An 11,691-nucleotide genomic window follows, 5' to 3' on the forward strand; every position below is an offset into this window, starting at 1 on the left:
GGGGATACATCAGCTTTAATGTTGCAGATAGATTGTAACTTCCATCAATGTAAATGTCTGCATCACTTCCAATCTCCCATATGTTGTTTTCTTCTCGCAAATATATATATATATATATATACATATACATATACATACATATACACATACATACATATAAATACAAATACATACATATAAACTCAGCAAAAAAAGAAACGTCCTCTCACTGTCAACTTCGTTTATTTTCAGCAAACTTAACATGTGTAAATATTTGTATGAACATAACAAGATTCAACAACTGATACATAAACTGAAACAAGTTCCACAGACATGTGACTAACAGAAATTGAATAATGTGTCCCTGAACAAAGGGGGGGTCAAAATCTGGTGTGGCCACCCGCTGCATTAAGTACTGCAGTGCATCTCCTCCTCATGGACTACACCAGATTTGCCAGTTCCTGCTGTGAGATGTTACCCCACTCTTCCACCAATACACCTGCAAGTTCCCTGACATTTCTGGGGGGGAATGGCCCTAGCCCTCACCCTCCGATCCAAAAGGTCCCAGACGTGCTCAATGGGATTGAGATCCGGGCTCTTCGCTGGCCATGGCAGAACACTGACATTCCTGTATTGCAGGAAATCACGCACAGAACGAGCAGTATGGCTGGTGGCATTGTCATGCTGGAGGGTCATGTCAGGATGAGCCTGCAGGAAGGGTACCACATGAGGGAGGAGGATGTCTTCCCTGTAACGCACAGTGTTGAGATTGCCTGCAATGACAACAAGCTCAGTCCGATGATGCTGTGACACACCGCCCCAGACCATGACGGACCCTCCACCTCCAAATTGATCCCGCTCCAGAGTACAGGCATCGGTGTAACGCTCATTCCTTCAACGATAATCGCGAATCCGACCATCACCCCTGGTGAGACAAAACGGCGACTCGTCAGTGAAGAGCACTTTTTGCCAGTCCTTCCTGGTCCAGCGATGGTGGGTTTGTGCCCATAGGCGACGTTGTTGCTAGTGATGTCTGGTGAGGACATGCCTTACAACAGGCCTACAAACCCTCAGTCCAGCCTCTCTCAGCCTATTGCAGACAGGCTGAGCACTGATGGAGGGATTGTGCGTTCCTGGTGTAACTCGGGCAGTTGTTGTTGCCATCCTGTACCTGTCCCGCAGGTGTGATGTTCGGATGTAACAATCCTGTGCAGGTGTTGTTACACGTGGTCTGCCACTGCGAGGACGATCAGCTGTCCGTCCTGTCTCCCTGTAGCGCTGTCTTAGGCGTATCACAGTACGGACATTGCAATTTATTGCCATGGCCACATCTGCAGTCCTCATGCCTCCTTGCAGCATGCCTAAGGCACTTTCACGCAGATGAGCAGGGACCCTGGGCATCTTTCTTCTAGTGTTTTTCAGAGTCAGTAGAAAGGCCTCTTTAGTGTCTCTAAGCTTTCATAACTGTGACCTTAATTGCCTACCGTCTGTAAGCTGTTAGTGTCTTAATGACCGTTCCACAGGTGCATGTTCATTAATTGTTTATGGTTCATTGAACAAGCATGGGAAACAGTGTTTAAACCCTTTACAATGAAGATCTGTGAAGTTATTTGGATTTTCACGAAATTATCTTTGAAAGAAAGGGTCCTGAAAAAGGGACGTTTCTTTTTTTATATATAAATATCCTTTTTTTTTATTTTGTTCCTTTATTACTTTCCAACCCCACCACCCCTTCCCTAATTGGAGTACACTAGTGAACAACAATGCTTAGGCCTCTACTTCCAGCTTATACATACTATCTACATTGTATGGACACAGTCAATTTTACAATAATTATATTTTGTTTGTTTTTACTCCTGAACTTTCTCTACCCTCAACCTCTCCGATCATTTTCATGATGTCCATCCGGTTTGCTTCTATATGCCATATCTTTCTAACTGTGCTCTTTCACAAAAGCTCTCAACCTATACCCTATATACTTATTATGGACACAGTATGCTTTACATTAGTTATCTTGTTGTTATTAGTTGTTGTTAATTGTTATTAGTCCCATCCTTCAGCTTCATTCAACACCTCCCATCTATCTCTTAACACCATCCATATTGGATTTCTATTTGCCATATATTTTTCAACTGTACTGTGATGTTTCACAAAAGTTCTGAACCCTTCTATTCTCATTGTTTCAACAGATTGTAAATTGAAAATACACTTTTTTGCTAAAAGTATTATTATATTATTGATCGATTGACTATGACTTTTCAGATCACCCAGTAGTGCTATCTGCAGGGTTAGTTCCAGGTAAATATTGCAATCCTTCAGCCATTCCTGGACCTATGACCAAAAACAAGCTACAAATGGACAGTACCAAAACAAATGATCTAATGATTCTGTCTCTTCGCAGCAAAATCTGCAGAGCTGGGAAGATTGTATCCCCCATATAAATACAATTATATTGGTAGCGTTGTTTTGTGTATCAGTTCATAAACAATATGCCATGGAATCGGTACGTCAAAAATCTCTTCACAACTATTTTGCAATTTATATGGGACGGCTGTCAATCCTTTGGTCCTTAAATGAAACTGGTGTACTTTTTTATTTATCACAATTTTCTTTAACCAATGATGTTCTTTAATGCAAGGCCGACAGACAAGTTCCTTACTTTTTCCCCATTCCACTTTCCTCTTCCAATTTTGCGGTAATGCTGCAATTATTTGGTTGTAATTTTGGGTAGAGCAGACATTTCCATATGTTTTTGTTAGCTGTATGTGCGACAACTCCACCAGTCCTACCTATGATATAATCTACGAAGATTATACCTTTTTTAAACATTTTTTCAAAAAATAATGGTTTCTTATCAATTAGTATATTTGAGTTTAACCACAATATTTGTTGCGTTATTTGTTCTGTCATTTCTGGAGGATTAAATTGAAATTGCAACCATGGCTAGTTTTAGAAATAGTGATATTTGGGAGATTATTTCCTTTTCAAATAACTGAAAGTGAGAGGTTGTAATCTGAATAAAGGGGAAAAGGCCATTCTTGAACATGGGGTGAGACAATCTTACTCATTTGCTAGAGAACCAGTTCGGATTGAAGTATAACTTTTGTATTTCTGAAGCTTTTAATGATAGGTCTAATGCTTTCATATTTAATAATTTCTGTCCTCTGAATTCATATTCATTCTATAAATAGGCCCGTTTAATTTTGTCTGGCTTGCCATTCCAAATAAAATTGAATATTTTTTTTTCATATAATTTCAAATACTGTTCGCTAGGCGTAGGCAAGACAGTAAGCAAATAGGTAAACTGGGATAATACTAAAGAGTTATTCAGGGTGATTTTTCCACAAATAGACAGGTATTTACCTTTCCATGGGAGCAAGATCTTATCTATTTTTGCAAAACTTTCTATTAAAATGTATTGGAGTGAGATCATTTATTTTATTTGGGATATGTATTCCGAATATATCCACATCACCATCAGACCATTTTATTGGTAAACTACATGGTAATGTAAAATTTTAATTTTTTTGTGATCCAATACGTAATATAGTACATTTAGAAAACATGCATCATCAGCGTACAATGACACCTTTGCTTTTAAGCCCTGGATTTCTAATCCCTTGATATTATTGTTGGATCTGATTTGAATAGTTAACATTTCGATGGCCATAATGTATAGATACAGTGGGGGGAAAAAGTATTTAGTCAGCCACCAATTGTGCAAGTTCTCCCACTTAAAAAGATGAGAGAGGCCTGTAATTTTCATCATAGGTACACGTCAACTATGAGAGACAAAATGAGAAAAAAAATCCAGAAAATCACATTGTAGGATTTTTAATGAATTTATTTGCAAATTATGGTGGAAAATAAGTATTTGGTCAATAACAAAAGTTTCTCAATACTTTGTTATATACCCTTTGTTGGCAATGACACAGGTCAAACGTTTTCTGTAAGTCTTCACAAGGTTTTCACACACTGTTGCTCGTATTTTGGCCCATTCCTCCATGCAGATCTCCTCTAGAGCAGTGATGTTTTGGGGCTGTCGCTGGGCAACACAGACTTTCAACTCCCTCCAAAGATTTTCTATGGGGTTGAGATCTGGAGACTGGCTAGGCCACTCCAGGACCTTGAAATGCTTCTTACCAAGCCACTCCTTCGTTGCCCGGGCGGTGTGTTTGGGATCATTGTCATGCTGAAAGACCCAGCCACGTTTCATCTTCAATGCCCTTGCTGATGGAAGGAGGTTTTCACTCAAAATCTCACGATACATGGCCCCATTCATTCTTTCCTTTACACGGATCAGTCGTCCTGGTCCCTTTGCAGAAAAACAGCCCCAAAGCATGATGTTTCCACCCCCATGCTTCACAGTAGGTATGGTGTTCTTTGGATGCAACTCAGCATTCTTTGTCCTCCAAACACGACGAGTTGAGTTTTTACCAAAAAGTTCTATTTTGGTTTCATCTGACCATATGACATTCTCCCAATCCTCTTCTGGATCATCCAAATGCACTCTAGCAAACTTCAGACGGGCCTGGACATGTACTGGCTTAAGCAGGGGGACACGTCTGGCACTGCAGGATTTGAGTCCCTGGCGGCGTAGTGTGTTACTGATGGTAGGCTTTGTTACTTTGGTCCCAGCTCTCTGCAGGTCATTCACTAGGTCCCCCGTGTGGTTCTGGGATTTTTGCTCACCGTTCTTGTGATCATTTTGACCCCACAGGGTGAGATCTTGCGTGGAGCCCCAGATCGAGGGAGATTATCAGTGGTCTTGTATGTCTTCCATTTCCTAATAATTGCTCCCACAGTTGATTTCTTCAAACCAAGCTGCTTACCTATTGCAGATTCAGTCTTCCCAGCCTGGTGCAGGTCTACAATTTTGTTTCTGGTGTCCTTTGACAGCTCTTTGGTCTTGGCCATAGTGGAGTTTGGAGTGTGACTGTTTGAGGTTGTGGACAGGTGTCTTTTATACTGATAACAAGTTCAAACAGGTGCCATTAATACAGGTAACGAGTGGAGGACAGAGGAGCCTCTTAAAGAAGAAGTTACAGGTCTGTGAGAGCCAGAAATCTTGCTTGTTTGTAGGTGACCAAATACTTATTTTCCACCATAATTTGCAAATAAATTCATTAAAAATCCTACAATGTGATTTTCTGGAGAAAGAAATTATCAATTTGTCTGTCATAGTTGACGTGTACCTATGATGAAAATTACAGGCCTCTCTCATCTTTTTAAGTGGGAGAACTTGCACAATTGGTGGCTGACTAAATACTTTTTTGTTTTACTCCTCTTGACAGTTTAAAACTTTCGGAGAAATAGCCATTATTTACTATTTTACACCTAGGGTTACTATACATTATTTTAACCCATTTTATAAGAGATTCTCCAAAATTGAAATACTCCAGGCATTAGTATATAAACACCAGTCGTACTTTATCAAATGCCTTTTCAAAGTCTGCTATGAATAACTGGCCTGGTTTCCCAGATTTTTCATAGTGTTCTATTGTTTCCAGTACTTGCCTTATATTATCTCCAATGTATCGTCCATGTAAAAAACCTGTCTGATTAGAATGAATAATGTCTGACAATACCTTTTTAATTCTATGCGCTATACATTTTGCTAGAATTTTTGCATCACAACACTGAAGTGTAAGGGGCCTCCAATTTTTTTAATGGACTGGATCTTTATATTTCCCACTTGTATCCTGTTTCATTAATAATGAAATCAGACCTTCTTCTTGAGTGTCTGATAATCTACCATTTACATAGGAGTGGTTAAAACATGCTAATAACGGTCCTCTGAGTATATCAAAAAAGGTTTGGTATACCTCGACTGGTATGCCATCCAACCCTGGAGTTTTCCCGGACTTAAAGTCTTTAATTGCATCCAGAAGTTGCTCCTCTGTAATTTCACCTTCATTTAGTGCATTTTTCCCCATATTCCATCCAGTTTGCTTTATTTTTTATAATATATTACACTTGATCTTTCTTGAATAAGTTTCTCAATTTCTTTTTGTTTTTCCTCTAATTTATTCTGAGCCTCTATGTTACAGTTTTTATTGCTATCTACAATGCCTTGCAAAAATATTCATCCCCCTTGGCGTTTTTCCTATTTTGTTGCATTACAATCTGTAATTTAAATTGATTTTTATTTGGATTTCATGTAATGAACATACACAAAATAGTCCAAATTGGTGAAGTGAAATGAAAAAAGAACTTGTTTCAAAAAATTATTCAAAATAAATAACGGAAAAGTGGTGCGTGCATATGTATTCACCCCCTTTGCTATGAAGCCCCTAAATAAGATGTGGTGCAACCAATTACCTTCAGAAGTCACATATTTAGTTAAATAAAGTCCACCTGTGTGCAATCTAAGTGTCACATGATCTGTCCCATGATCTCAGTATATATACACCTGTTCTGAAAGGCCCCAGTGTGAGAATGTGATTTGAAGGAGTCAGGCGCAGGAGGGTAAATAACCGAATACAGAGTTTATTCCGTAGGACACAGTTACGCTGGATAGCGTCAACAAAATACAGGCACACGGGGAACAATATCCCCAGAAATACACGGTACGGGTAGCTCAACCGAGCTACACTCAACTCACAAATAACAATCACCCACAAGGACAAGGGGGGCAGAGGGAACACATATACATATACTAATGAGGGGATATGAACCAGGTGTGTGTAATTGACAAGACAAGACAAATGGAATGATGAGATATGGAGTGGCAGTGGCTAGTAGGCCGGTGAGGATGAATGCCAAAGCCTGCCCGAACAAGGAGGGGAGGCAGCTTCGGAGGAAGTCGTGACACCCAGAGTCTGCAACACCACTAAGCAAGTGGCACCACCAAGCAAGCGGCACCATGAAGACCAAGGAGCTCTCCAAACTTTGAACATCCCACGGAGCACCATTAAATCCATTATTAAAAAATTGAAAGAATATGGCACCACAACAAACCTGCCAAGAGAGGGCCGCCCACCAAAACTCACGGACCAGGCAAGGAGGGCATTAATCAGAGAGGCAACAAAGAGACCAAAGATAACCCTGAAGGAGCTGCAAAGCGCCACAGCGGAGATTGGAGTATCTGTCCATAGGACCACTTTAAGACGTACACTCCACAGAGATGGGCTTTACGGAAGAGTGGCCAGAAAAAAGCCATTGCTTAAAGAAAAAAATAAGCAAACACGTTTGGTATTCGCCAAAAGGCACGTGGGAGACTCCCCAAACATATGGAAGAAGGTACTCTGGTCAGATGAGACTAAAATTGAGCTTTTTAGCCATCAAGGAAAACGCTATGTCTGGCGCAAACCCAACACCTCTTATCACCCCGAGAACACCATCCCCACAGTGAAGCATGGTGGTGGCAGCATCATGCTGTGGAGATGTTTTTCATCGGCAGGGACTGGGAAACTGGTAAAAATTGAAGGAATGATGGATGGCGCTAAATACAGGGAAATTCTTGAGGGAAACCTGTTTCAGTCTTCCAGAGATTTGAGACTGGGATGGAGGTTCACCTTCCAGCAGGACAATGACCCTAAGCATACTGCTAAAGCAACACTCGAGTGGTTTAAGGGGAAACATTTAAATGTCTTGGATTGGCCTAGTCAAAACCCAGACCTCAATCCAATTGAGAATATGTGGTATGACTTAAAGATTGTTGTACACCAGCGGAACCCATCCAACTTGAAGGAGCTGGAGCAGTTTTGCCTTGAAGAATGGGCAAACATCCCAGTGGCTAGATGTGCCAAGCTTATAGAGACATACCACAAGAGACTTGCAGCTGTAATTGCTGCAAAAGGTGTCTCTACAAAGTATTGACTTTGGGGGGGTGAATAGTTATGCATGCTCAAGTTTTCTGTTTTTTTGTCTTATTTCTTGTTTGTTTCACAATAAAAAATATTTCGCATCTTCAAAGTGGTAGGCATGTTGTGTAAATCAAATGATACAAACCCCTCAAAAATCCATTTTAATTCCAGGTTGTAAGGCAAGAAAATAGGAAAAATGCCAAGGGGGGTGAATACTTTCGCAAGCCACTGTATCTGTTCTGTTAGACCTTCTATTTCCTTTGTTAGTATGGACTCTTTTGACCTAAATTGTTTTTGTTTTCGAGATGAGTACTGAATTGCATGGCCTCTAAAGGCACATTTAAAAGTGTCCCATACAATAAGGGGATTTGCTGTACCTACAGTGGGGAGAACAAGTATTTGATACACTGCCGATTTTACATTTTGCATTTTTCCTACTTACAAAGCATGTAGAGGTCTGTAATTGTTATCATAGGTACACTTCAACTGTGAGAGACGGAATCTAAAACAAAAATCCAGAAAATCACATTGTATGATTTTTAAGTAATTAATTTGCATTTTATTGCATGACATAAGTATTTGATCACCTACCAACCAGTAAGAATTCCGGCTCTCACAGACCTGTTAGTTTTTCTTTAAGAAGCCCTCCTGTTCTCCACTTATTACCTGTATTAACTGCACCTGTTTGAACTCGTTACCTTTATAAAAGACACCTGTCCACACACTCAATCAAACAGACTCCAACCTCTCCACAATGGCCAAGACCAGAGAGCTGTGTAAGGACATCAGGGATGAAATTGTAGACCTGCACAAGGCTGGGATGGGCTACAGGACAATAGGCAAGCAGCTTGGTGAGAAGGCAACAACTGTTGGCGCAATTATTAGAAAATGGAAGAAGTTCAAGATGACGGTCAATCACCCTCGGTCTGGGGCTCCATGCAAGATCTCACCTCGTGGGGCATCAATGATCATGAGGAAGGTGAGGGATCAGCCCAGAACTACACGGCAGGACCTGGTCAATGACCTGAAGAGAGCTGGGACCACAGTCTCAAAGAAAACCATTAGTAACACACTACGCCGTCATGGATTAAAATCCTGCAGCACACGCAAGGTCCCCCTACTCAAGCCAGCGCATGTCCAGGCCCATCTGAAGTTTGCCAATGACCATCTCGATGATCCAAAGGAGGAATGGGAGAAGGTCATGTGGTCTGATGAGACAAAAGTAGAGCTTTTTGGTCTCCACTCGCTGTGTTTGGAGGAAGAAGAAGGATGAGTACAACCCCAAGAACACCATCCCAACCGTGAAGCATGGAGGTGGAAACATCATTCTTTGGGGATGCTTTTCTGCAAAGGGGACAGGACGACTGCACCGTATTGAGGGGAGGATGGATGGGGCCATGTATCGTGAGATCTTGGCCAACAACCTCCTTCCCTCAGTAAGAGCATTGAAGATGGGTCGTGGCTTGGTCTTCCAGCATGACAACGACCCGAAACACACAGCCAGGGCAACTAAGGAGTGGCTCCGTAAGAAGCATCTCAAGGTCCTGGAGTGGCCTAGCCAGTCTCCAGACCTGAACCCAATAGAAAATCTTTGGAGGGAGCTGAAAGTCCGTATTGCCCAGCGACAGCCCCGAAACCTGAAGGATCTGGAGAAGGTCTGTATGGAGGAGTGGGCCAAAATCCCTGCTGCAGTGTGTGAAAACCTGGTCAAGACCTACAGGAAACGTATGATCTCTGTAATTGCAAACAAAGGTTTCTGTACCAAATATTAAGTTCTGCTTTTCTGATGTATCAAATACTTATGTCATGCAATAAAATGCAAATTAATTACTTAAAAATCATACAATGTGATTTTCTGGATTTTCATGATTTCCTTAAGAGCATGAGGGTGATAGTTTGTAGTGTGATTTCCTTTACGGTCCATTGAGCTATTTAAAACAGTATTATAGTCTCCCACCGTAATAATATAGTCTTGTATTGTATTGTATTGTTTGCAGGGTTGATAATGTATTATATATATTGTCAAAGAAGTGTGGATCATCATTATTTGGTCCGTAAAGGTTAATGAGCCATATCTGTTTATGGACCAATAACATATTTAAAATCATCCATCTACCTTGCAGATCTGTTTGTGAAAGTGTGAAAATTATGTTGTTTTTGCCAGGGCATCTGTAAGGGCAAAATTATTAACTTAACATAATGCAAATCTTTCTCATTTTTCAGCGTTAGCATCCTGTTATTGGGGATCACAGTGATGTATAGGGATCTCTCTTCCTGCAGAGGTGTGTCCCTATGTTATTTTACTGTATGAGTCAGCACATTGTTTTGGATATCCTGCAGGAATTCGTCCACTTAGATAAATACACTTGAGGCGCCATAAATCAAATCTACATTTCCCTACAAGGCCAGCCCTATGGCCTCGTAGCCACACTGTCTACATATCACTATCTATTGTACAGTAATGGAATCTGGACCCTTATTCACAAGTATCTCAGAGTAGGAGTGCTGATCTAGGGTCAGGTCCTCCCTGTCCATATAATCTTACTCATTGTGATCTAAAACACAAAGCTGATTCTAGATCAGCACTCATACTCTGAAACACTTGATAATTATGACACCTGATCTAATGTATATCTCTAGGAGAATACATACTGTAGTTTCTGATGGGCCTGTTTCGAGTCATGAGGAAACTGACATTCCCAGCCAGATAAGACCTGTACTAAATGATGTATCTCTTCCAAAACTAGGTTACTGCTCATCCTGCCCACATTTATTTCTTTATGATTATGTTTTATCATTTTATCACTCACATCTCCGGCAAAATCGGGCAGGTGACGTGGAAAGTTGTCCAGAGACAATATTACATTTCTCCTATCACGCCAGGATCAAACGCTGTGTAAATGTGGTACTTTGCGACAAACATTTACAGAACTGTGTAAATATTAACTTCATAAAAACAAAGCTGGAGCAATGTATCACCCAGGGAGAGGTGCAATATTTAGTAAGCCACCAGTCCGGAAGGCTTGGGTGGCAGTAGAGCAACATGATAATGAGGACTAGTGGGACAGAGGTTGACCAGGGGTCGAGACACAGTAGACTACTTTCTGGTAGAATACACAGTCTGATTAATCACTTTCACTGTATACTAACCTTATCAGTCATTTGGAAAATCAAATACATAACCAACAACCAATGGTTATTTAAATGGGAACAAACTGATGCTTTATTCTCAATATTGAGACAGCTGCTCTGGTCAATTATTAGTAGGCTAGTGCAGTAGGAGGCTAATGGAAGTCTGGGTCATTATACAGCTAAATGCAGTTCGTTTTATTTCCACTCTGATTTATTACAGGCTGTATGCAATTAAATACACAGTGGGTCGCCCGCGGTGTTGAGCCATTCGATTTCGGGGGCTTTTGGTTATGTGCCAGTTCTCATGAAATTGCTAGGATCAATTCCTCTTCTATTGAAAGGAACAGTGGCGATTTTAGCATGTAAATCTTGGTGGGGCAAACAACAACAAAAATGTGGGATGCATGCCAGCAAAGCCACTACACAACACAACACAACACAACATTAAACAATACATTAGTTGCACTATAATGGTGACAAACGGTGCCCACAAACTTTTAAGTCCTACATAAAGCTGTCCCAACAGCAGAGTCCCAACAGCAGTCCCAACACCTTATCACTGCTACACCTGGCTATTGGCGGAGCCTTGTCTGGCAGCGAAACAGTTCATTCAGCCTCATTTACTGCCTTTTTAAAAAACATAGCTGATACGGCTGACTTGCTTAAACAAATGTGGTTTCTACTGACAATTGAGATGTACAAACTACGGCATAAGGGGACGACAAGTGAATAAGAGGCTATCCGTAATTTCGATTAAGACATTAATGAACGA

The sequence above is a fragment of the Coregonus clupeaformis genome, chromosome 2 (assembly GCF_020615455.1).
Source record: "Coregonus clupeaformis isolate EN_2021a chromosome 2, ASM2061545v1, whole genome shotgun sequence".
Lineage (NCBI taxonomy): Eukaryota > Metazoa > Chordata > Actinopteri > Salmoniformes > Salmonidae > Coregonus > Coregonus clupeaformis.